A 27,338-nucleotide genomic window follows, 5' to 3' on the forward strand; every position below is an offset into this window, starting at 1 on the left:
CAAGTATATAAGTGATTACCATTGAAAAGAGGTAATTTTATGGATTTGGATTATTTCAATATTAAAGAATTATTTTATTACCAATGAACAGAAGTTAAAAAAATACATATAACTTGCTGTTAAATAATTTCCAAGGTTTCAATAATTTTGGCTTTTCAATAATTTCCAAGGTTTATCTGTGGTCTTAAGTTATAACAAAAAGCTGAAAATACAGGTTTTATATGGAAAATGTTAGTTGGTAAGTGATATTAGAACATTTTACCAAGAAAATTATTGTCTGTATTTTATAGATACAGAACTGAGACACCACTTGCTTAAGTGATTTCTTCAAAGGCAAAATTATGTCAGTGACAGAGCCAAAAATAAAACTCAAGATTTCTGACCACTGGTCCCACAGTGTAATAATTAAAGAATTCAGTAAATTAATGCATTGCCTTTAGAGCCTATAGATTATAAATGAGTAAAGTCAATATAAATTAAAATTCAGTTGAGATACATGATTGTTGTCTCAGGCATTAGAGCTCTTAGGTTTTATCAGCAAAAATGACTAAGGTCTTAAGAAGGAACCATTATTCAGAATTAATAACTACTCACTTAAAAGACTAAGTATTTCATTCACGTACTCATTCTATTATAGAACATTTTGAGCACACCTAACTGAGGACCAGGCGTCATGCCAGGGTTGGATGTACATAGATGAATAAGACAGTTCTTTGCTCTGGAAGGCACCATCTAGTTGGCAACAGTGATGTGAAAATAGTAATGGCAACATAATTCTATAAATGACACAATGTGGGTATACTCAGAGTGCTGAGAGAGGGAACACAAGGGAGCAGTGACTCGATGTAGCACTTCAGAAGACATTTCTCAAGAAGGTTGGTTAATAAGGATGAACATGCCAGGAGAGGAGTGGAAATGCTTTCTTGTCATGGGGTAGGAACTGCTGGGGCTTTAAGGGTCCAATGCTAAGTAAGCATCCTTTTTTGGGGGCAGAGTTCTGGATTCTCTGAAAGAGAAAAATTTCAGATAGATTGGCTTAAAACTGTCAGCTTTACAAAACTTGGATTAGATGACAAGGCTTAGATATGCAGCAGCAATGAACTTTCTAATACTTCACCCCAGAATTGGGCTTACTGTCTTGGTAACAGGTACCACTGAACCAGCCTCTTCTTACGGGAGCTGCCTCTATGCACCTACAGTATGAAGAGTAGACCAAGTTTGAGCTTTTCTTGAAATGAGGGAGGGGAAGGAGACGAGCTGGGTATCCATTTCCCTATCCCAAACTCACCTATCAGATAGGTTCCTTCCCAAGGGAAGTTGGAGCCAGAGGTCGTAGAGGCAAGGGGTGTTGAACTAGCAAAGCTCCCTCCACATGCAACAGCACATTTAGGAGAAGGGATCCAGTGCTTCTCCTGAACATTTCTGAATATACTTGGAAGATACCTGCTAGACAAAAAATAAGAACTTTTTAGTATGGACCAATGTCAAACATACACAGAAGTAGAGACAGTGGTATAATTAATCCCAATGTGCCTATTACTTGCTTTCAATGATTGCATTTTGCCATAGATCTACATTTTTATATTTTAGTGACTGGAACAGTTAAGAAGATGGTATCAGAATGAACATACTGTCTATTAATGCAGGGCACTGTGCAGCAGCCAGATGGTTTGTAGAATATGCTAGTCCATGGAAAGGGCTGGAGCTTTTTTTGTGTGCTTTTCTCATGTCTCCCAACACAGAATACTTATGTACTTCCATTACTTTCCTCAGCTCTTCTTCCTTATCCATCTCCTCCTCAACAGTTTCTGTAGGGGGTGAAGTTTGAGACTGATTATCCTCTCATAGCAAAAACACTGGCCTGTGGTAGAAGACATGACAGTTAAACAATGATGACTAAGGATTTTTTGTCATGACCTTGAGGGAGGTAAAAATACTTATTCTACTTTACTGATACTAAAAAGTCATGTACTTACGGAGATGGAAGGGAAATAGAATTCCTAAGCAGCCTTAAAGCACCTCTTCAAAATATTTCAAATGGTGGATGCGCTGATTAAGTTCAATGTTTGTGACCTCATTCCTACTGTAGAAAGATACTGTTTCATTATTAGACCCAAACCTATTTTCCTGTAAGTTCCCCCTGTTGGTTGTAGCATTCTATCCTGAAACACACAGAGCAATTTGACAACATCAAATATTTGCTAGTTCTTCAACTGTTTGAAGATAGTCTACCTTTCTCTCCTCAGCTTTATCTTCTTTGGTTTGAACACAAAATGTTTTCAAACATTTCTGTACTGGGATACTCTCCAGAATCACCGGAATGCTGCGTTTCCTATTTTGGGTGCACTGAACATTTTCAATGGATCATTTAAAGTGTGATGCCTGAAACTGAACACAAGTTATTGCACAAAATCATATTGAGATTGTTTAAAGCACTGTGAGGAGGATGCATTAATAAGCAAAGCAAAGTTCCTGCCCTCTGGTGTCTGAAGGCAGGATTATTGTCTTTGGTCTAAAGTTTTCTTTTTCTGTCCGTTTCCTTCCTTCCTTCCTTTTTTCCTTTTCTCATATATTGAAAAAATCAGTGACAGCACAGTTAAGCTTGTGGCCAAATAAAATGGTAGACGTTTCTCATGTAAATTGCATAAGACAGCTTCTGTCCATCGTCTTTTGAACTTAAAATTTTTTTCATTTAGTTTCATTAAATTCCATCTTGTCCCAGCTATGGAAAGATTTCTGAATTCACGCAGAAAAGTAGCTAATCTTTTTAGCTTTATTTTGTCAAATTTAATCAAAGTCATTGTTAAAAATGTTGATTTGGGTAGGAGTCTGCAGTTTTCCTCTAGAAATATTCCTCCAAATGGATAAAATAATATTAGCGAATGCTTTTTAGCAGTCATTTTTTAAAAGTACAAGCCCTAATAGACTATGATTGTCTTCACTATAGTGTTTCTTGTCCGTTTGATTGACATTATTCACCATAGAAGAGTCAGAATTTATATCTTCAGCGTCTTCAATCTTGGATTTGTGCTTCTAGCCATAAGCAGGTAATAAGGAGTGAACTTACCTTCTTACAGTAAATTAGAAAATTATTTAAAAAAATTTAAAACAACTGTTTACAGGCATCAAACAACGGGTATCACAGGACTTCTTCCACAGAGAAGGGAAAAATGATGTTAGTTCTACAGTCTCCCATTTTTGGACAGGAAAATTCTAGGCAACAGGCACAGGAAAGGGGGAACCCACAGAAGACATGATGACCAGAATATAGGGAGGCTGAGATGGCTGAGATTTGCAGGGAAGAGTTTAAGAAAGGAAAAAGCCATGAAAGACAAGAGCTCTAGAAATCTGTAAGGGCGTCCCTTTGGGTCTTTTTTGAACACCAAGCTGTGCGTGTAGCTATGTCACCACAAGGCTGAGCAAAGGCCAACCAAGGGCTTGTAAGCTCAGCGATATCCTGAGATCACACAGTAGCAGCAGAGTTAAATCCCTGGAGTAAAGGCTACACAAGACCCACCAAAGAAAAGCTTAAAAACAGACGTTGAGGGACTCAACACATCTGCAAGTGACATAACCCCCAAAACAAAGCCCCATACTCATTTATAGTAATCAAAACGTACCCATTCTTTTCAGGTAGCTCTTTAAACTCAAAGATTGTTCATTATCAATGAATGAATGAGTGAATAAAGTAAATCTTGATCGGGTGTTAAGGTGCTTCCAACTTTTAAAGAAATATTTGCTCAGACTTTAAGATCCATCTCAAATGTGACTTTTTTCCCTCAAACTTTCCCTGGCCCCTATTTCTGGAGGCCATCTTTTCTTTTTCTGAACTACTCACTGTTAAGTAAGCATACACTTCATCTCCCTCTTTCACTTTAAATTCCTTGAAGGTAGTGTCTATGCCTAATAATAATAATAATAATAATAATAATAATATAGCAATAGCTATAACTATTCAAAATTTAGTATGTGTAAAGCACTCTCATAAGTCCTGTCCATGTGTTTAGTTAGTTAATCATGATCCAATCCTGAGATAGGGGGTACTACCATCCACCCATTTTACGGATCAGGATGCTGAGGCTTAGTTACTTTCCCATGATTCTGTCACCAGTAAGGTGTGATGAGAAGGCTTGAACCCAGACTTTTCTGTCCCTAATTTTTTTCCACTCGCTAGTATTCTGCAGTCTTACAGCTCATATATCTCTGTATTCCTCATAGGACTTAGAACATAGTAGGTACTTAGTAAATATTTCTTGAACAAATGCATTCAGCCATGTGTAGGATGAATTTTAACAGAGGACTCTGGCCGATACAGCCCCGAGCCACAGGTATGCTTTTTTTTTTTTTTTTTTTCAAAGCAGAGTAACAAATGCTATTCAGGCCAGGGGTGGAACAGAAGACATTTTCCAGTCCCCTTCCAATCATACATCTGGGGTCACAGCCTCCTCTACCTAGACCCAATTCTGAGCCTGCTGATGAGATGGCTCAGACCATCTGTCTTGTAAGGTTAAATCTCTTCAGGAATCCTGGAAACTCTTGCTTTCTGAATTTTATAAACCTCAGGCAGCATGTTAATTATAGAGCACATATTTGTGCTTTTTGAATTCAGAAGTTAAAAAAAAGTGTAAGTTTGGAAGAAATTTTTTTTTAAAAATCTTGAACATGGGGTCATAAAGCTAGTTTCCTAATGTAATATAAATGTGATGTGATATAAATGCAGTGTAATGTATCATCATTAGCTGAATGTCAGGGTTGAAAGTAATGAGTCATCTTAAAAAGTCTGATTCCACCGAGTATATTTATTTATTCTGCTTAAGAACTCAACTTTGGTATTTAAATGGACACAGTTTATGAATCTATTATTAATGATACTATTAAATACTTCAAGCTGACCAGATTCAACTTTCTATTTTGATTTGGTTCCTCTTACTTACACTTTATAGATATTAAGGCCATGTACTTTTTTTTTTTTAACCAGCGTGGATATGCATTTAGCCCCTTGCACTGAAAGAATGCAGGGTTTTCATTTATTATGAGAAGCAAAATTTCAATTCTTTGTTTCTTCTAAACAGGTAATGCTACTTAGGAATATATTTATTCAATTTCTAATCATTTTCAACATTCAACCCTTGAATTCTTAACTAGTCAGCGTTTTAAAAGAGTCAAACTACAGATCATTAATACATTATTATAAAATAGTATTTCTGTGTTTAATAGAATCACAAAAACTGATAAACACATCACTGCAAGAATCAAATTTCTTGTTCCAAATGGTCTTCTAAACTAGGTCTCCTATGAACATGAATTATGGGTGATCCTAACAAGACTTCTTTCACTAATTGGAAAATTTAATTTGATTAAAATGACAATTCTACACATATAGTTATATTTATTTCCATTTGAACCTATAAATGCTCTAAAAATCTTTTCAGAATGTTAAATGAGGACATAATGAGTTTCCTATGGTTGAGTAAGGACGCACAAATTAGTATTATAATATTGCAGTTAACATCTATCTTGACCGGGTTAAATTTCACCAAAAATTTCTTTTTGGCTTTTGAACAATGCAAAAATAATTTGAGGTAAAATAGAGCTAAAGAAAAAAAAAAAAAGCACCCCTGGCAACTACAGAAATTGCATTGCTCAAGAATTTTTTTTTTTTAAATTAAGTCCTGTGCTCCCCAGGGAAATAAAATATACAAAAGAATCATTTTGCATTTTTTGACCCCAAATCGAAACAAGGTCAATATTCCCCACTTATTATCTATTTCTTACAAGTCCTTCAGGTTTTCCATAGCTCTACATGCATGGACACATTTCTTTGCAGACCTTTCTCACGCAGCAGAGTAATTCTGGTTGCCTGCATATTTGTGTATGTAGCTGTATTGAGTCACATTTTTGATCCTTTTTTTGATTGTAATCTTGGCTATTACTAGAAATAAATCATAGCCTTTAAAATATAGCATGCAGTTTATATCAGACCTTGCCTCCTTTCAGATGTTTAATAATATATATTTGATGAGGGTGATGACCATAAAAGAAAGGACTGCATACCTATTGGGTGGTTTTATTAAATATGTGGTCAGATTTTACTGTTAAGAATAAAGATTTCCCAAGAAGCACTAAAAATTCCAGTCTCTTGTCTAAGTCCTGTCTCCCCTGGGGTAAGGCACTTCTTTGCTATGAGTCTCTGTTTTCTCATTTGCAAAATGAGAAGGTTCAGTTTCACTATTTCTTAGTTACCCACATCCCGGATTATGAGATCTTGTTCAAAAGCCACTAACGTAAATCTATAGGATATTTAGGCTTTATGAATCCTATGTATTGGCCTTTTGGAATTATAGTAATGGAGAATCAAAATGATTTCAGTGCTTCTTTTTAAGAGTGTAGTCTTAATATAGGTCTCCTACATAACTAACTTTTATTATTGATCTAGAGCTTTTACCATACAATTGTGCTAACATAAGGAATATTATGAGAGTGATTTGTGATATACAGAGTGGCCACAAAGTCTCTATGTTTGAGATTGTGTCCTCTGATAATAATTAATAATTAAGCTGATTTCATGTATTCCAGTCTCTCACAGGTGAGGAAACTGTTACCTGATTTTGCCTCAGTGGTTTCCAGAATTCTGTTATTAATTATCAGGTAGAGTTGACCTAGCTGAGACATCTATGTTTCTGCAGCTAACTCATTGTAGTAGGATAATGAAAATTGCTAATAATGAGGACAGAATGATAATATTTTGATTTTGGAATTATATAACATATTGCAAAACACTTTTCTTGGACAAAATTCCATTTAATCCTCATGGCTATTCAGTGACATTTAAGTGCACACTATCTATGCAGCATCTCCTTAGGCTAAAATTAGTTCTCAGTTCAGAGGAATATGACCCTTTTCCTGATTATTTTGTGTCTTCCAAGGATTTAGTAAATCCTCATAATTTCATAAAGAAAATTCTAATGCAGCTAACTCTAATTTATCTATGCCATGGTGGAATTAATAATAATTACAGTAACTCTTTACATGTATGTACTGTTTGAGAATTTATAAAACATTTTAGATACTTTATTATATTTTTACAATACACTTGCTAGTTTATTATATTTTTGTATTATCTTGTTGAAAATAACATTAATAAAGAAATCCATGGATGATCTAAATTATTTTAATAGAAACTTGAACTATTTCCCTGAAGAAATAGACAAAAGAATAATTACCAGATAATAATTTATTTAAAACACACATCGAGCTGATGCAAATGCATGAAGGTGTCAACATGAGTGAGACATTTGTCCAAACCCTCAGTTTCCTTGGTGTCTTGTATTCCAAAACTCATCCACAGGGAGTTTACTTGCACACAGCACTGAACTTCTTCCAGTCAGCCAGAGTGGTGAATTCTCTTAGTCATAGTCATGTAACAGACCCAGAAGGCCTGAGTTCTTTCTCCACTCTTGGAAATTAAGAAAGGTTATGCATTTCCTGTTAAATTTTCCATAGTAGAGAAGTTAATGAACATTCATGGAATCACTGGATCATAAGCTTCAAGAGTTGGGAGAGAGATCTTAGGAGATGACTAGTTCCTAAGACAATTCTACAACGTCCCTGATAGTTGCATTTGAGAGAAGCTGACTTCATCTCAAGGGAGTCAGTTATTTTGCTGGGCTGTACTACTTGTACTATAGTACTGGACAGTACCAGAATCTATTTCCCTTTAATTTCATTTTAGGTATTAGTTCTTCCTGTTGAAGTGGCACAGATAAAGTCAGTCTTATGTCCATATGATTGCTTTTCAGATATTTCAACATTGCTATTTGGTCTTCTCTTTCCCAGGTTGGAAATCTCCAACTTCTTCGGGTCTTCCCCCAAGTTTTTAGTTCCTTATCCTAGTTTGCCTCCTCTGGATGCTCTGTTCCTTGGGAATGTTCTTCCAGAATGTTATATTCAGCTGTGGCCTGACTGGTGAAGAAAACAGTGGGACCATAACATCCCACAGTTGGGTTATGACTTTTCTATTAAGGCAACCTAAAATTGAATTAGTTCTTCCAGTTTTTGTAGCATATTGTTGATTCATAATGAGCTTATTGTGTAACGCAGTCTCTTAAATCTGTTTCACATGAACCGTTTGTTGACAAATGTCGTCTATCCTCATCTAAAATTTATGAAACTGATTGTTTTAAATCAAGTTCAGGACTTTTAATTTGTTATTTAATCTTTTTTTAACCTATTATTTTAGCCTATAATTTTTGGTGTACTTGTTTGCTGTATTTTGCCTGCACAGTAGTATCTCTTTAAAGAACAACTTCCTCCCTGTTCTTCTCCTTGGACTTTGAGTGGATGTGTTCTCCAAGCTTGGACAATCAAAGCATTAAATCACTGTAGCTGGATCAGTGATGGCACATGTCCCAAGTCAGGGCAATAAGTATGAAACCTAGGGCTTTGACTAGAACTCTCCCAGTGTTGTGTCTTCCTTAAATTGAATAAGTATACTTTCTATGTTTTTACCTTTAATAACTAGTAAAAATGTTGAGAAGGATGAGATTTTTTTCCATGCCATTGATTAATACTTTCTGATGTTGTGACTGTTTGAGTACCTATGAACTAACTTACCTTCTATCTTTCCCCATCCATATTTAATATTTTTCTCTACAAGGGAAGTTTAAGGCTTTTTCAAGTGCTTTCATAAGATCCAGAGACTATGCCTTTGACATAGTCTATTCTCTGAGCAATTCTATTAATAAGGATTAAAGTCAGATTGGTTCAGGATGTTCTTGGTGAGCTCCTTTTGGTTCTAGTAAAACAACCATATTGTTTTCTTAAAGTTTACAAACCGTAGTTTTATTAATTCAGACTAGATTTCTGCAGGATCCATTGACCATCCAGTGAATCAACTTTTTCTTCCTTTTTGCAAATTGTGTAATATTTTCTCATTCTTAACCTGTTAGCTCTTCTTCTATTTTTAATAATTCCTCAACAATGGCTGAGTAGTAACAGTGGAACATTCTTTGAGCACACTGGATAGCATTCTTAGGACCTAAAAACAAACTTTTATCTTTCTTAACTATCTAAACTTTATGTTCCTTTTTATTAAGATTATTCTACCCTTCTCAGGTTGAATATTATGTTCTTCTATGGAGAATAAACTTAACCTGGAACTTCATAGCTCTGCCCTTTTGCCAAAGTGTTACCCCTATGCCATCTTCTCCAAGCTACCACTTTCCCTTTGCTCCTTCTTCTTGCTTCAGACCAAGCCGAGAAAACCCCTGTTTCTTATCTTCGGGTTTTTTTTTTTTGGCAACCTCATTTCACTCTAAACTGTGTCCTCCTTTATTGCCATGGACCACTTTAATATTTTACCTTGATCAACAGCCTTGCCAGCTATTTCTTTTGATAATACTCTTTTAAAAACCCCCACAATTTCATTTGAGAATTCTCTGTGTATATGTGGGTGGCTGGGTTTGTTTCGTTTTGTTTTGTTTTACATGTCCACACACCTCTTTTCTTCATCATTGGTATCATTTGTGATGGCATATCAGATTTCATTTTAAAATAATAGTAAGTTTTTATTTCTGAGCACTAAACCAGCCATAATGGATGTAATGAGGTTAAAAACTGAAGGGTATGAAATAGGAGTTAACTGAATATGTCTGACAGCATTTTTTAGTCATTTGCTCAACTCTCATTTAGCACCTACTGTGTTCATCCTCATACCAAGACAGACTTGAATTAGTCTAAAATTAGGTGTAGTAAAACTTGAGATCTTAATGTTCCAATAAAGTAAATGGACATACCCTAACTTACATTTGATTTTTTTTTAGTGGTTTTCTATCACTTTTTACATCTTTACTAGATCTATTAAACTTGCTCTTACTTGAATTGATTCAAGTGTGCAATTAGGATATTTCTGCTACTATGTGGAGTCAGGTTATTGAATGGCTTTTTAAACTTGAACGATGAAGCTATGTCCAAATCTAGCATCTACTCACTAAATGCATTAGGTGGCTGGTACTCAAATCATGACGTAATTAGAATTCTATCTCTGGAATAAACTTCATACCACCTTGTTCAATTCCCTCATTCTGAGGATGAGCAAACTCAGGTCTGAGAATTCAAATAGTTTGTCTAAGAATATACAGCTGTGTGAGAAATGGCTAGAGAAGTTAGTATTTCCCCATTAGGTAGCAAGAATGTTCAAGCCTCCCATAGAGTGTGGTACAAAATGTTGCCACAATTCTTTCCAATGTCTACATTATAATAATTGAGCACCTATCCTTTTGAAGTTCAGTTTCTTTAATGAGATAATCCCCTCTTACATTTTTGGGTCTCCCCATGGGAGGCTGACATTCTCCCCCATCTGTCATCGCTGGTGCATGCCCCCTTGGCCAGCACTGCCACTGCATCCTGCTGCTCCTGCTCCCATGTCCTTATGACATCTGGTGTGGGTCACCTTCTGCCATCTTAGGCTCCCCCTCCTTCCTGAGGCTTCCCCTCACTTCCTGGTACTGCTCTGTGTTAGGAATGGGTCTAGTTCTTCCCTTTAAACTTCCCACTATGACAGCTGAGATTGTATTATAATATTTAACAACATTTTACTGAATGCTAGGGATGAGAAGGAAATTACAACATAGAGAAATTTAAAACCAAATACTAGGTAAGACCCTTCCCAGGATTCACAGGTCTAAGCCCCTCCATATATATCTGCTTTGAGGGACTTCTCTGCCCTGGTCTTTTCTCATTCCTGTTGGGAATGATTTTTATCGTATCTCTTTTCTCTGGAGTGTAGGTTCCCAACTTTCCCAAGTGATGTCTGCTTTCCTTAGGGAAACCCACATGTAGGGTCTTCCCCTGTGGCCCTAGAACATAACTGTCTACCATAAGTCTCAGGTAACTCCTATGATGGGACAGCAAATTGCAGTGTATGCTGAAGAATATCAAGTGCAGGTGCTTGCCATTTGCAAATAGCAGCTTTTTAGAGTCTCTATTCCTTGAAGGTTTAAAAATTACAGGGTCCTAGATCTATCAGTGTTACTTTATTAGATTCAATATTTCTAACTGCAGTAACAACAAAACAATGTGTAACCAGTAGTACAGAGAAATTCTGATTTGATTAGAATATTTTTCAGATAAAATTAGAAATAGATTTTTTTCCAGATTTAAAAAAAAAGACGTGTTTTATAGTCATTGTTACATGTGTATAGTCCATGAATCATAGCAATAATGTTAAATGCCTATTATTGAGTTCCTACTGTGCGCCAGCTATTGTACTAAACACCTCACATATGTGTATGTTTCATCTAACACAATAATCTTTTGAAATGCAGGAATTAATATCCTTACTTAAAAGATGAGATTAAAGTTCAGAGATGCTGAGTGATTTGTGCAAGGTCACACAGCCAATGAGTAGTGGCTCAGGATTTGAAAATAGGCCTGGATGGACCAAAACCTGGGTAATTTCTTCTGCATCATCATCATTACAGCTGACAGTCCAATCATCATGCCGATTGGGCAGCTGTTCTGTTTAGGACTGTGCTTTTCAGTGTCTATTTAGCACTTGAAAATTAAGAAGCCTGTTCCAGTTGAGATGTGCTTTTACTGCAAAATACACTTCAACTTTCTAAGACTTTATAAGAATAAATAATGTAAAAAAACCCCAATAACTTTTTGTATTGATTACATGTTAAAATGATAATATTTTAGACAGATTGGATTAAATAACATGTATTATTAAATTAATTTCAGCTGTTTCTTTTTATCATTCTTGATATTCCTACTAGAAAATTTAAAATTGCACAGTTGGTTCATACCATATTTCTGGTGGCCAGCACTGATCTGGAAGCTTTAGCTTGATGAAGCATGTAGAGCAAGGTGACTCAAATGCAATACAGAGTTGTTTTTCTTTTTTAAATTAACAGTTTTTTAGGGGCAATTCTGGATGGAAATAACAATGTATTTAAAAATCCCATGACCTTAGTTTTAAAGCAATAATCTTTTGTTTTAGGACTTGAATTTTTATATTTACAGTCATGTATTCACACTGTTGCAAATGCCTATTTTAGTGAAATAAGCTTCCCAGTAAATGGAAAACTAAGATAGACACAAAGACAATGCCATCAGCCACTGTTTTGGAGTGAACACTGAATTTTAGCAAATGCATGGCTGGAATGACCAACTGCTAAAGTGCAGAGGGTTGGAATGGGGCATTGCTCATCTAATTTGCTTTGCCTTACACCAACTGTTTCTCCATAAACTTTAAAAAAGAAGATAGCCTTTTAGATATTGGCATAAAAACTATGTTAAGTATATTGATTTTTGTTGAGGTATAATCATTTTTTTTGCCAAGAATTTGAGCAACAATTGGGCCTCCATGCGGGAGACCAGGAGCCAGAAAGTTGAAAGTTTCCCTTACATCTCAGAAGGCAGAAGCTGTCAGCCCTGGCTGCACATGAGAATGAGCCTTTAAAACACATGATACCTCTACCTCCTCCACCTCCACCACCACTTCTCAGCTCCAGCATCCATGGCAGGTGTTGCCACTGGCTTACCAACTAGAGCATGAGAGGAAACAATTGTTTTTTTGCATTTCAAGATAAATTGAAGAGACCTTGTTTTCCTGAGATGCCCTTGACCCTGAGAAGGGAGGAAGGAATTGGGGTCCCATGCAGATTTGGCTTAAATCAACCTCACTAGAGTGATCAAGGCCATTCAAGAAACAGGGATAGGATTATCAGTCGAGAACTGTGCTTAAGAAGAGCTTTATCTTCTTACCAACACTTCCTTCTTTCCCAGGCCTATGGGAGGCATGCCTGGGTCTAATCTGAGGAGTATTTTCTTGACTTCAAATTAAGTTGGCTTTGATTTGACCAAGAGATCCAGACACCTGCTCAGTAGTCCAGCACCTAGTCCAGCCTGGCCTTTGACAGCAGTGACTTCCCGAGCAGGAGGATGACGGTCCACACAGCTTGTCAGACTCCACTGAGTAAAGGTTCAAAGAATAGCTCCTTTTTTTTTTTTTCTGTTCTCACACCCTGGCCTGCAAAATCTTGCAGAGTTTTTCTTGTTCCAGGAGTTGCTCAAGCATGTAATAAGTTGAGTTTCAATGAATTGGAACCTCCTGTTTTAGGTGATGTTTCAGCAACTTGCTTTTCAGCTTGAGCTGGGTCAGGAATATTTTGTCCCTCAAACATTGACAGAATGGCTGAAGTGTTCAGATTTTCTGTGTCATCACCAAGATATTTGTAAGTGCTCCTGTTATGTTGCAGAAAATCATTTTTGAGGATGTTTAAGGAATAAAAGCAGCACAGCATAAAATGGTAATCTTCCACAGTGCACGCTGCTTTCTATGAACAGACTGAGAGGTGGTAGCAGAAGAGAAAAAGAGATGTAAGAACATGAAGGGAGCCATACACCGGGGCTCCCATTTCCTCAGTGTGCTAAGGCTCACCTGCATGTTCTAGTGAAGTTCTCTTGCAAGTAAAAATGCCTTCAGCAGTATCAGTCATTCCTCAGGAGAAACGGATCTTGCCTCACCTGCAAGAAGTTTCCTTTTCTTCACAGATGTTTCTGTACTGACTGTTCTAGTCCATTTGGGCTGCTTTAACAAAATACAAGACATTAGGTGGCTTACAAACAACAGAAGTTTCTTTCTCACAGTTCTGGAGGCTGGGAAGTCCAAGATCAAGGTGCCTGCAAATTCAGTGTCAAGTGAGAGCCCGCTTTCTAGTCCATAGGCCGCTGTGTTCTGGTGTGTTCTCACATGACAAGAAGGGGTGAAGGAGTTTTCTGGGGTCTCTTTTATAAGGGCATTAATCCCATCATGGGGGTCTCAGCCTCATGACCTAATCACCCCAAAGGCCCCACCTCCAAATACCATCACCTTTGGGGTTTGGAATTCAACATATGAATTTTGAGGGGACACAAAGATTCAGCCCATAGCAGTGACAGTTGTACTATTTGGTTCTGTTGATACAATTTACCCAATATACAACCTATTCAGTAAGAATTCACCAGACTCCAAGGGACTTATTTATCATGTTGACAAGTACATTATGTTACATTTAATCTGTTCATTGATTTTAAAAAAATACCAAAATCTAATGTTTTGGTGAAGGCATTTGAAAGGACCTTTATGCTATGGTTAGATGATTGACAGCAAAGATCTGGAGACGGTTCCAGCTGAGATCCTGCCCTCTGCAGGTTCACACAGGGAGTGCAAGCCACAGAGCCAGAGCAGCAGAGAGGAAGAGGGCAAAAGAGGAGGGGAAGCTGCAGAGAGGGGATAAGAAAAATCCAAGTGTGTAGGACAGCATGGGCAGTGGCCTAGAGTAAGACGTAAATCAGAGAGGTAACGAAAATTGCAGGGAGAAGAACAGGAGATCTGGAAAAAGGAAATAAAGAAAAAAGTGGAATAAAAGTTCTAAATGGAAACAAAGGGGGAAAGAAAAAAAGGAAGCACGTGGTTTTGAAATGATCAGGCAGTAGGATCGCCAGCTGCCTAGTTGGATTTTGCCTCCAGGCAGAGAAGCCTTCTGACGCCCTCTGCACCTCTTAGCTGTAGGGGTCTGAGCCTGGAAGCGGGTCCCACACAGCCAGGTCCTGCCGGTGTGAGGCCGGCGGGCGTGCCCTCGGGACTCGGGCGTGCGTTGGTGAATCTTTGGGTTTCGAGAGAAGCCCTCCATCAGACACAGCTCTTACACTCACGCTGTGGCCAGCAGAACAGAAGGGCCTCAGCACGCCCCTGCCCCCCGGGCGCCGGTGAGTGGCTCACTGCACTCCAGCTGGTTCCCTTGAATCCTGGGCACAGCTGTTGAGACAACCGACTATAATTCACTCTGAAGGCTTCCTGTCTGTGACCTAACTAGGTGATGACCCAGTCTACCCAGAGACAGCTGCTGCTTCTGGGACCACATATGAAGGAAGTTGCTGTGGACACTCTTTCCTTAGTGGCAGAGAAGAATCATTTAATTGCCTGCATGAAAACACACTCTCACCCCAAGCCCAACAGCTAGGAAACCACATTGAGGAAACTGGCACTGATATCCTTGAATGTCGGTAGAACACATCTGGCTTTGTAGGCTGTGTGTGTTTGAGAGGGAGAGAGTGCATGTGTGTCTGTATGCGTGAAGGAATGAACACATTCCTTCAGCAACAGATTCTTCCTATGTGGGTCTTCTCTGAGTTATCTCCAAGAGGCCAATGGCTGTCGACCAGCTGATTTTGGTTTATCTGTAGCAGGCTGCAGCCACTGCCACACAGCCAGCTCTTCTTCTCTCCTGAGTAAGTGGGGGAAAGCCCGAATTTCAAACTAACCTGCGGGGAGTACTGATTTCCCTTTGCCCTTTTGCTGACCAACTGCCTCTCCCCTTATGCCTGGTTTTCTTGGGTCCTCTGCCAGGTGGGAAATGTGCTCACAGTAGTGTTCATTGACTTCATTCCACTGTCACTACAGGTCAGTCAGCAATGATCAGATTCCATGGGAATGATGCACGATGTCTGCAGCAGGCAGAATTCTAAGAGGATCCTTAATGGCCCGTGTCCTTGACTATGAGCAGGACCTGTAACTTGATTCTAACTAATAAAATATGTCCAAAGTGATGGGACGGTACTGCTGTGACCAGGTCACTTTCTATGGCAAAGGTGAAAAGATTCGGCCAATGTAATTAAGCTCTCTATTTCAGTTGACTTTATGTTAAAAAGAAAATTATTCAGAGTGGGCTTGACCTAATCAGGTGAGCCCTTGAAAACAGGGTCTAGAGGTCAGAGATGGAAGAGCTAAATCTCTCTCCTCCTGGCCTTGAAGGAATAAGCCACCATGAGTTCTACTGCTTCAAGGAAATAAAGTAGCAACCACATGAACCTGGAAGGGGCCCCTGACCCTCAGGTGAGACTCCCGTCTTTGGCTGAAAACTTAATTGCAGCCTTGAGCAGAGAACCCACAAGCCAGGAGTCATGCCTGGACTCCTGACCTGTGGAAACTGTGAGAAAACTGATGTGTGTTGTTTGAAGCCAGTGAGTTTTGTGGTAGTCTGTTACATTGTGATAGAGAATAAATACAGCATCTTCTAAGGAAGGTAGTGGGGCTCCCCTTAGATTAACCTGTAAAGCCAATAACTACCAATTGCGAGTAGTAACTACTACTACGTAGAGCACTTACTCTGCCAGAAACAGTGTTCAGGGCTCTGTGTACGTTTTCTCTAATTCTCATAACCACCAAGCCAGGCAGATCTTACTTTACAGGTGAAGATAGGGAGACTTAGCAGTGGTCAGTGATTTTCCAGAAAGACTGGAACCATAATTCAAACTCGGCTTTCTCTAAGAAGCCCAGGCCTTCCCTGGCCACCACGCTAGACCAGGCAGGCCTGTATGTGGCAGCTGATGAATGTTCCTTTATTTGTAGAGCCTACCTGCCGTTAGTTACGTTTGGAGATTCTTCCAAAATCAGTGCTTTTTGAGAACCCTCCTTCGGGAGAGCCATTTCAAATGGGAGAGAGCCTTGATTGTTGTTGTGCAAAGAGGCTAATAATTGTCCAAGCTTCAGGACATGCCTGGCCACCCAGGGAGGGTGATTCATTCATGTATTCATTTTCTTGCATTTATTTAGTTGTGTGGCAAAGGAACACATCCCAGTGAAGAATCTGAATGAATAGTTTGCTATGGGAAGAAAGTCAGATTTTTCAAAGTGTTTGGAAGAGGGTTTCTTGGTGATTATGCTCACTAAGGAAAACTGTCCTCTTCTGGGTAGGATGGAATGAGTCCTTAAGTCTGTGTAGGATGGGTTAAAATAAGGAAAGACTCTTCAGTTAAGTCCAGTTAATTCCCTGCAAGTTCATATTCTTGACAGTGGTCGTGAAACAGAGCATCCAGTTTTCATACCTCCCCAGCGAGTGCAGGTGCAAGTGGAAAATTCCCCTGAGCACCACAAATACCTGTGGAATGTCGATGGTGTTCCAAGCGCCAGTGACACGGTGAGGGACGACAGAAGTAAAGACCCTGCCTCCTGTTGGGGCCACGGGTAATAAACAGAAATCCGTGCTACAGCCTCGAGATCAGCTGCCTGCTTTGTTGGAGACCCGAGATGGAGCGTGGGCATGCGCAGGGAGAGCAGCCTGGAAATTTTCGCAGAGATCCCATCTAGGGGAGAGACGGTGGTAGCTGGGACGAGCGCAGGGCAGTGGATGCAGAAAGAAATATTTGGGAATGACTGATGCGGCGTCACGAAAGCCTATTGCTGAGAAAAGGTGTCACAGCAGCTTCAAGAAGCCGCTAGGGGAACAGCGGCTTGTGGATCAGAGGACAGTGGTCACGTGAAGTCAAAGCAGAAAGCAGATGCGGCAGTCACAGACATACACAGGGGTCCCGTCCCCCTGCAGACCGAGCCCCCAAGGCAGGAATCCGCAGCTGCTGGCCTCCGGGTGTTTGCTTGGTGGAAACTCTTTACAGACTTAAAATTCAGTTTGAATTGAAGCAATTTCCCCAGTAGCAGAAATCGCCATGCAGGTTTCTCTTCTGATAACTGAACAATGTTAGAGGAAAATTTCATAATGAATATTTAATAAAAACACAAAGTCACAATGATCCCAGTGCATGCCAGTGTAACCAGTTTCCAAATTTCAGCCAAGATTTCTTACTTTTGGTGGGAATACAAGGAGAGGGAGGAGTTTCCCAGGGTGAAGCCTGGACTTTGGGATTGTTATCCTTTGACACCGTCATTGTCAGGTTGCCTTTCAGCACAAACTGTGGTCCTTTACCACATCTTTGTGCCTGAGATGTTCTGTTGCTGAAATGCCACCTTGTTATAACCTTCCCTAATTTTGGAACCATATGAAGTACCGTGATGTACCACAGAGTTTATGCAGTCCCACCCTCGCACGGTCCCACCCAAGTCCCTGCTTGAACCCCTCCTGTGTCAGGAATGCTTCTCTTTTCCTTGGTATCTCTTCTATCTGTGATAGTTTTAACCATGAGAGAGTGCTTCCTCATGCTGAGTCCCAACCTGTTTTTCTGTAACTTCCACTCATTCCTCCTGATTCTTTCTTTGGAAGATAACTCTTGCTTACAAACTAAAAAGTAGAAGAATGAAGTACTATTCTTGCTCTCACATCTGATTCTACTTTTTGTTTATAAACCGGGAAACCTTTGAAAACATGTGGAAGAGAAGTGATTAGGGTTGGTATTAAATGCTTAAGTTTCAAAAGTGTCTTAGAAGTCTCATCAAATTAAATCAAATCTGCCGTGTTAAATGACAGCAAAAGGAGCTTAGATCAGTCAAAGAGAGCTGGAATGGGATTTTATTTTTCACTCCCAAGGTGGTTGTCAGCTAATATTGTTCCTGAGGTGAGCTTAGGTCAGTGTTGTTAAGTTTACATTCAGGGTTCCCAAGCCAAAGAATTTTGTTGGAAGAAACTCTTTCCCTTTTGTTAAATACAAAATAAACAGATGTCCCACCAAGATGGACCTCCTTCTTCCCCAGCCTCCGTACAATGCAGGAGCTGCTGGGACGGAATTCATTCCAACGGCTCAGATACAAGTTGCTGAGAAAAGGGTAGATTTCTTAGAATGGCAATTGATGGAAGCAAAACTTTGCTGGGGAGGGGTCCAGAAAAATAGCCTATCCCAGAAGAAAGAGGAGAGCAGAGGGAAGGAAAGGAGAGGAGAGGAGAGGAGAATAGAGAGGAAAGAACATGTTTATACAGACTTTTCCCTTCTTAAAGACATATCATATGATGTCACTTAACATGTGGAATCCAAAAAAAAAAAAAAGACACAAATGAACTTACTTAAAAAACAAAAACAAACTCACAGACATAGGAAATAAACTTAGGACAGTTATCAAAGGGGAAAGGGAGGCAGGGGATAAATTAGGAGTTTGGAATTAGCAGATACACACTACTATACACAGAATAGATAAACAACAAGGTCCTACTGTATAGCACAGGGAACTATATTCAATAGCTTGTAACAACCTATAATGAAAAAGAATCTTAAAAAAGAATATACTTGTATAACTGAATCACTATGCTATACACCAGCAACTAACACAACATTGTAAATCAACTACACTTCAATTTTTAAAAAAGATATTTCTTCTCTTAATTTATGGATATTTGCAGTAAATTCAATTTATTTCAATAGAATATGGGACAGGTAACATTGTATATACTTATATATGTGTGTAGAGGTACATACCTGTATGTGTAAGTGTATGTGTGTGTGTGTGTCTGTACATTAGCGGTAATGGTGGAGGTGGTGGTGTGGAGGTGCTGTATTTAGGATTAGGTGTTTTGGTTAGCCATGTGACAGTAACAGACGCAGTGGTTTTTGTTTGTATATTTAATGTCTTCTTGTGGGGAAATTCTAGGTATTAAGTCACACCTTTTAAACCTCATGTTCAACATGTTCTGATGACCAGTGGGGCTGTGACGGAACAACATCCTAAGCCCCACTGGATTCAGAGCACAGGCATTCTCCCTCCATGAGGACTCACTGTGTGTGTCAACTGTCCTTACCTTGACCTTCATGTTAGGTGAGGCTTTTATTGCCATTTAAACAAAGATGCTGAAGGTAAACCATTTTATCGTCAAGGAGTTTAGGAGGGACCATAAGGCAAAGTATTCTGCCCTCGATAATAAATGCATTTCTCTGACGGTTTATTGGCAGATGTATCTAGGTGACAATAGATTTCTAAATTGAATATTCTGCCTGAGGGATGGCCTCTGATGTGCATTAAGACCTGTATTGTAATAACCACACCTCTCAATTTGTGTGGATCTACTCTCCTGATTATATTATGCATCAATTTTTAGGACAATTGTTGGACTATAGCTTGCCAGCTGAGCAATGAGTAAATGGATAGTTCTTGGCACAAACCTTACTAGTCAAGGAAAATCTTTTGGGGCATCTGAAAGGGGTGTATCTGGTGCTTTTTAAGATTAGTTTTAAAGTCTCTGGTCTTTTTCTCTAAGTGCCACATCATTTTAGAGGCTTATTCCTCCTAGCTCTATTTTCTGAGTGGTGGTGTTATTGCTGTGTGTAAGAAGTGCCATGCATAGACTTCTGATAGGTGTAGACACATTGTCCTTGGGACTTCCACTGCTAGGTCCCTCCCTCCCTTTTTTCCTCCTTCCTTCTTTCCACAAACATTTATGAGTGCCTAATAAGTGCCAGTCACTGTACCAGGTGATGGTATCCAGTGACAAACAAAGCTAATACAGCCGTGCCTTCTTTGAGCTTACAAAACAGTATGACACCAGCTTGACTTGCTGGACTCTCTTTCTCTTTCCGCCTCTCAGAGGTCTAAACTTAGCTTCCAGCTCTGGACCTCACAGCTGTGAAAAACTGACTTGTAGCTGGACTCTGCTGGATTATCTCATACATGCATATGCTAGTGTGATACTAGGTTAATGTGCTTCTGTTTCAGAAATCACATTTGTATTTCTGTCAAGACCAGCCCTGCTTTAAAAATGTGGTTTTCTGACTGTAGGACGTCCGAAGTTTAGTACCGAAAGCCTACTCCTTCAATGGAATCTGCAGTGCTTGGTTAAAGGCAATAAAATTACTTTCTTTTTTTCTTATTTAATTAATTAATTAATTTAATTTTTAAGTTGAGGTATAGTCGATTTACAATGTTGTGTTAATAAAATTACTTTTAAATCCCAAGGAAACACTTTACCCTTGAAATATGTTCTGTTTTTGATTGTTTTTCTTTTAATGATTCAACTTTATCTCCATAATTGGTTTATTGGCCATACCTCTGTTTGTTTTTTAAATGATTGCCATAGAATGTACAATAAATCTCTTTAATTTATCACAGCCTTCCTCCATATAATCCCTGTAGCACTTCATGTAGCGTGTGAGACTCCTACAACAATATTTTGATTTTCCCCTCACATCCTTTTTGCTATTGATGTCATACATTTTATTTTTACATATGTTAACAAACCCTATAATATGTGGTTATTATTTTTGGCTTAAACAGTTAATTATCTTTTAAAGAGATTTAAAAATGAGAAAATTGGTTTTTATAAGATGTTTTTCATGTTTCCCACAAATGTATCATGTTGGATGTTCTTCATTCTTTGTGTCGATCCAAATTTCAATCTATTTTAATACCCTGTCACCTGGAAAAGTTAACTTTTTTTTTAAATCAGAGTTCTACTTATGATGCATGCTCTCTGCTTTTGTTTGTATGGTAAATTCTTTATTTAGACTTTATTTTTGAAAGGTGTTTTCATTGGGTGTAGACTTCGCTCCAGAAGTCTAGATTGACAGTGTTTCCTTTCAACATTTAAAAAGATGTCCTTCCATTGTCTGCTGGCTTACACAGTTTCTGACGAGAAGTCTGCTTTAATTCTTATCTTTGTTCTTCTGTATGTAATGTCTTCTTTCCCCCCTCTGCTTGATTTTTAAGATTTTTCTCTTTATTACTGGTTGTTAGCTATCTGATTATGATGTACCTTGGTGTGATATTCTGCTTGGGGTTGATCACACTTCTTGTGTCTGTAAGTTTATAGTTGTTCATCACATTGGAAAATTTTGGGCATTATACCTTTTTTGTCTTCTCCTCAAATAATTAATCATTTTGCCCCTTTCTCTCCTTTCTTTCTGATACTGTAGGTTAGATCATTTGATATTGTCCCACAGGCCACTGAGACCTGTTTTTTCCAAGTCTTTTTTTTTTTTTCTATATAATTCATTTTGGGTAGCTTCTGTTGTTGTCTTTGAGTTTACTTGTCTTTCTTCTGCAGTATCTAATCTACTGTTAATTCCTTCCAGTGTATTTGTTTCATGTCACTGTTGCTGCTGTTTTCATTTTCAGAAGTTCCAGTCGGGTCTTTTTCCTTGCTATGTTCACGTCTTTCTTTATCTCCTTGAGCATATGGAGCATTTTTAGAACGTCTGTTTTAATTCCATTTATCTGTGCTGATCATATCTGCCATTTCTGCATCTGTTTCTATTGAATGACTTTTATTGTGGTTTTGGGTCTGTTTTCCCTGCTTCCTGTATATCTAGTTAGTTGTATTCAATGTTGGACATTGTAAATTTTATGTTGCTATGCACCATATCTTGTTGTATTCCTTTAAAGAGTGATCGACTTTGTTATCACACACAGCTAAGTTAATTGAGCTGAGTTGATATTTTTAAGGTTTTTCAACTTGATTAAGGCAAATCCAGGGTAACTGTTAGTATAGAGCTAATTCAGCTCCCTTGCTAAGGTGTGGCCTTTCTGAGAAGTCAGTGAATTCTCAGCGCTATGTGAATTCTGGAATTTGTTCATCTTGCAGCTACCCGATAAATGTTCTTTCCTTTGAAGTTGTTCTCTGCAGGTCTCTTAGGGTATTGTCCTGTGCGTGAGCAGATCAACCAGAGCTTTAAGGTGACTTCTATGCAGATTTCTGAAAATCTTTCTCTGCATACCTTCCTTGGCCCTGAAAATTCCAGCTGCTCTGGCTTTTCTGAATTCTGGTCAGTGTTTTCTTAACTCTGTAAGAATTTCACGCTTTGTTTGAGTTTCCATTCCTCAGCCTGGAAGCTGCCTCTAGGTTGTAAGTGGGGACAGTCATAAGGCTCATCTTGTTTTTTCTTTGCATCTTTTTTTCTCAGAATCACAGTTTTTCATTGTCTCTGTTCGATGTCAGGAAGCAGTTATTTAATACATTTTGCTTTAATTTCTGTTGCTTATGTTTCTATAGCAATTACCCCTTCATGTGGGGGAACTGGAATGGTATATTACATTTTAAAACCTATGGCAGATGCAGTTAGTTGTAGAAAAAAATGTAACCATTTTATTTTCTTTCTTGTGTAATAGGACATTATAACAGAAGTTTTAGTCAAGGCCTTAAGAAGATAGATTTCAAATGTCAGAATGACTCAGAAGACAGATTTCTGTGTAGAATACGATAAAAACGAAGTAACCAAAACCCAGTTATGTGCTTTTTAGGAATGTATAGTAGAGATTGAGAGATTTTTTGAGGGCCCTTTCTGAAAGGAGTTAATGTTCTACTGGGATCCTAGCTTTACCAGGGAGAAAAGTAGAAGATATTTCCCTCTCATTCAGTCTTGAGAGGGGGTATTTAATGTGACCTATTTTAGAGCTTGACATGTATTTCCTGAACTTGGAAGAACCTGTGGGTTATCTGAGAAACTGAGTCATGAGGGAAGTGTGTAGTAACTGCTGATGGGAGAGCCAGAGGAGAGGTGGTTGTATTGCAAGTCCTGTTTTCTTAGACTCTGCCAGGCTAAAGAATGCATGAGTGCTTCCTCTGGGCCAGATGTGGAATAGTCATGAGAAAATGGAAATGAGGGAGAATTTAACATAAAACTAAAGTTTGACTGTATTATGGGGCTGAGCTCACAGGGTAATAAGATTAATGTGGTCCTTGTGGTATTTACCCACACAGCAACTGTGACTCTGCTAACCTTGCGAATAGCACTTTTGCTTGTGAATTTATTTGTAAATCTTCCTTCTTATAAGGAGATAGAAATATCTGTACTGTTCTGACATTTGTGAGTGTGGAGCCCAGAGATGCTTTCTTGGCTGCTGGCCAGCAGTCAGATCATCACAGTCTTAGACAGTTGATAAGTGGCAGGGATCAGATGGCCATGTGGAGGGTGTTGGGGACAGGAAGGGCAGCACCAAAAGAGACGACGGGAAGGTTTACAGAAGAACCAGGTCCCCTCATCTGAGAATCTTTTCTGGTCAGGGCCATCAGGGGCTACCTGTGACTGGTGCTTTCCAGAACTCTGTGTCTGTTGGTGCTAGCATTTGGGTCTGAGGAGCTAAGTTTTAAAATAGAGTATGATACAGTGGAGAGAGATCCTTGATGCTGTGGGTCTCCCACAGTCACCTGACTGGGATGACATCAGCACCACGTCCCCTGCTTTAGCAGTGATTGCCCATTCATTTTACTGTTTGTTGTTTTTACAGATATGGTTTGCTTTCTTTTCTTTTGCACATTTCTGAGTTTTTTGAGCTTGGAATTTGGAATAAAGCCCTCCATATACATCCTGTTAGGGCTTTTTTTTTTAATGCTACTGAAATTATAACTCTGAACAATAGAGTAACATTCATACACCAAGGCCCCATTAAATTATTATTTTTTTAATAGAGGAAGTGTTTCTGAAATTGACTGGTACAGTGTATACACGCTGAGTATTCACTGTATTATTACTTTCTGGCAGCGGGAGGGGCTGAGAAAATGGACTAAAATGGTTCCAAAATCTCAGCAGTACATGATGGGGGCACTAAACACATACTTACACTTTAAAAAAAAGATCTAGAAAATATAGTGCTGAGGGACGTTTATCTGAGAAAGTTTACTTTGGAAGTAACACAGTGACTAAATTATTATTATTGACACAAAAGTGATTTAAGAGAAAAACTCACACCCTCGGTGCTTACAATAGGTTAGTTGATTTTTATCCAGAGCACAGCCTCTTTCCTCCTTTGCCCACATTTCAGTTTGCTCTCCCTAGTTAATGGCTTTAAAATAGTAAACCCTTTATGAAAAAGTACGTAAAAGTCAGTGGTATCTGATTAAGAGGGGAAGAAGTTGACAAAGATCAAACTCACTAGACCGTGGCTGTATGTCCCGGCATCCCTTGCTGTCTCTGGCCGGGACTGCCTCCCAATGCTCCTGTGTGGGAGTACTCAGCCCGATAAATCATGGGCTGCCCCCCCAGGCACCAGAGTGGCAACGGGGAGGCCAGATGGAAGGAAGCGTGCTCGGCACTCTGTCACCACTGGCTGGCTGCCATCACCCGGACATTCTGCATTCCTTGCCGAGGGAATGTCACTGTCCTGCCTGCATGACGGGCTGGCCATCCTTGGAGCCCTCCCAGGCAAGATGCAACACTGAGCCATGTTGTCATGGTTACTTAGCCATTTCCCCAGAGTTGTGACATCAGTGTCTCCAAGGGGCAACAGCTCTACCTCATGCATATGCATGTGCTCGGCAGGGGCCTTGCCACATCTGAGCATCTTACAATATTTTTAGTAGAAAATGGATAGAGAAGGAGGGAAAGGTGACATAGGGAGTGAAAGTGAAAATGACGAGAGGGCACGTTATTAAATGAAGGAACGAAGGTACCCGCTGGCCGGATTGGGAGAAGATGTGAAGGGTTAATGCTGCGTTGGGATTCCTGGATTTAAATTAACCATCTGCTTGGTTACACCAGGCTCTCACTCAGATTTTCAGAGTTTTATACTTTCTAGACGACTTTTACAGACAATATCATGTGTATCAAAATAGCCTATGACAAAAATATGTCCAGGGAGATCATCAGTGTGCATCAGATGAGGAAACTGAGGCCAAAGAGGGTAGGCATCCTGAAAAACTCACAGAGTTAGCAATGGGGCTCATATTAGAGGACAGTCCTCTAAACTCTCAGCTCAAGTTTCATTTCTATTTCTACTGTCTCCAACCTCTTAGGAACTGATAAGTTTCAGAAGGCAGAGATTTTTCAGGTGACAGTATTAAATGACCATCTTCTCCACTAGGCTGTGAGCTCTTCATGAGTGAGCATATTGTCTGAATCATTTTTGTGTCTGCAGCACCTCCCACGTAGTAGGCACTTAATGAATATTGAACTGAATAACTATTCATGTCTGAGGGACCCCAGGGCTTCATAAAAAGCCAGACGATCTACTGCTCTGCATTGCAAATGTACCAATGCCAGATTAGAAGTTAACATTTTCCAAAATAAAACAGTGATGTTTCAAGAGGAGGCCATCTGGGGAGACCCTCCAGTTGATGCAAGGCCACTTGAAGTGGGCGCCCCCTGCCCCCACCTAGACTGATAACCTGTGTCTCAGAGTCTCCCTATGACCACGTCAGTCACCTAAACCCCACACACCCCAGGAATAGGCAAGGGCCCAGTGCTTGGGTGCAGATGGTGACAGAGGGAGCAGAAAGCCCAGTAGGTACAAGATTACTTGGTGCCGTGTGATTGTCACACCAAGGAAGTCCGGCGGGTGAAAGGTAGACTCAGTCAGGGATATTTCTGAAGTTAATGGCCCACAGGGCATTGTTCATTGGAGAATTCACCCCCACTTATGTGAGGGCAGCTCTGGTATTCGGGCCACAAACAAGCCCTGTGCTGTGAGACTGGGGGTGCTGAATCTGGGTAATTTCCTGCTCAGGGGATGGATTTACAAGAGACAGGTCACATTTGTTGCCATCGGCCTTCTGAGTTAGCATGACCATCGGCAAATGTCCATGGTAGAGATTCTGGGGGCTGAGAGGTGTGTCTCTCCTCCTACTACATTCCCCATGGGAGGGTCCATATCGGGGAAAAGTGGTTCAGGTTTTCTGTGTTTCTCCTGTAAAGCGTGGCAGATGAGCTGGACTCTTTCGGTTTTTATTTCTAAACCCCAAGTGAAACTTGAACAAGATCAGGCCCACCCTAATTTCAGGTGTCAATTGTGCATCACAGTCTACCCGCAATGTTGAGTAGCTTAAAACAACAGCTAATTTCTCAGACCTCACAGCTTTGTGTTGGGGAATTAGGGCAAGGTTTGGCTGCACGACTCTCCTGCTCATGGCATTGATTGAGGTCACTTGGTGACATTCAGCTGGTTGAGACAGCAGCTTTGCTCCAATGCCTGTGGCCTTGTGGTTGTTAGACTGAGTCCGTCATTCCTTTGACACGTGGCCCCCACCTTCAAAGCCAGCAGTAGCACATTGGGTCCTTCTTATACTTCATATTTCTCTTACTCCTTCTTCTCCCTATGCTTTGAAGGGCTCCTGTGATTACATTGGGCCCACCCAGGTAATCCAGGATAATCTGCCTATCTGAAGACCTGTAAATTTAACTCCACCTACAAAGTCCTTGCACCATAATGATGTGAACATCATTATCATGTTCACAGATTTTGTGGGATTAGGCCACGGATATCTTTGGGGGACTATTATTCTGCTTACTGTACCTTTCCTTTGAATGTATATTGCTGAAATAGTAGACTATTGACCTGTTTGAAATCATGCTTTCTCCCAAATGATAAAATGTAGAGTAGTTTTTTTTTCAAATACGTTCACCAATCAGAAGTTGGTGGTTAAGATAGGCTAGAACATTTTCAAATGACGGCAGTACAATTCTGAGCTAGATTTGGAGAAGAGCCAGATGACTTTTCTCTTTCTCTGGAAGAGTCAGAAGGAAGCATTTTTGAGAAGAATGGGAAACCATTTACAACATAAATAATGAGTAACAAAAACTGTGAAATCTTCACTTGGTAAAACCTTATCCAGGTCACATGTCGTCTTCTGGGACAATTTCCAGGATCACTTTAGATAGAGGTAAGAGCTGTTCCCATGGTGCTTTGTTTGTAGGTCCTATGACAGATA

The 27,338-nt window shown here is 39.5% G+C and overlaps 1 long non-coding RNA gene across 2 annotated transcripts; it reads right to left on the reverse strand.

Moving 5' to 3' along the window:
• Positions 1-1,031: 1,031 nt before the first annotated feature.
• LOC140689008 (uncharacterized) lies at positions 1,032-24,746 on the reverse strand. Of its 2 annotated transcripts, none has more exons than XR_012063861.1 (4): positions 24,569-24,746; positions 1,632-1,808; positions 1,289-1,443; positions 1,032-1,193 (listed from the first exon to the last, which is right to left on the reverse strand). It is a non-coding gene; the product is annotated as an uncharacterized lncRNA (long non-coding RNA). The 2 variants fall into 2 exon arrangements; XR_012063862.1 differs by lacking the exon at positions 24,569-24,746 and adding an exon at positions 13,445-13,525.
• Positions 24,747-27,338: the final 2,592 nt, after the last annotated feature.

The sequence above is a fragment of the Vicugna pacos genome, chromosome 24, assembly GCF_048564905.1.
Source record: "Vicugna pacos chromosome 24, VicPac4, whole genome shotgun sequence".
Taxonomy (NCBI): domain Eukaryota; kingdom Metazoa; phylum Chordata; class Mammalia; order Artiodactyla; family Camelidae; genus Vicugna; species Vicugna pacos.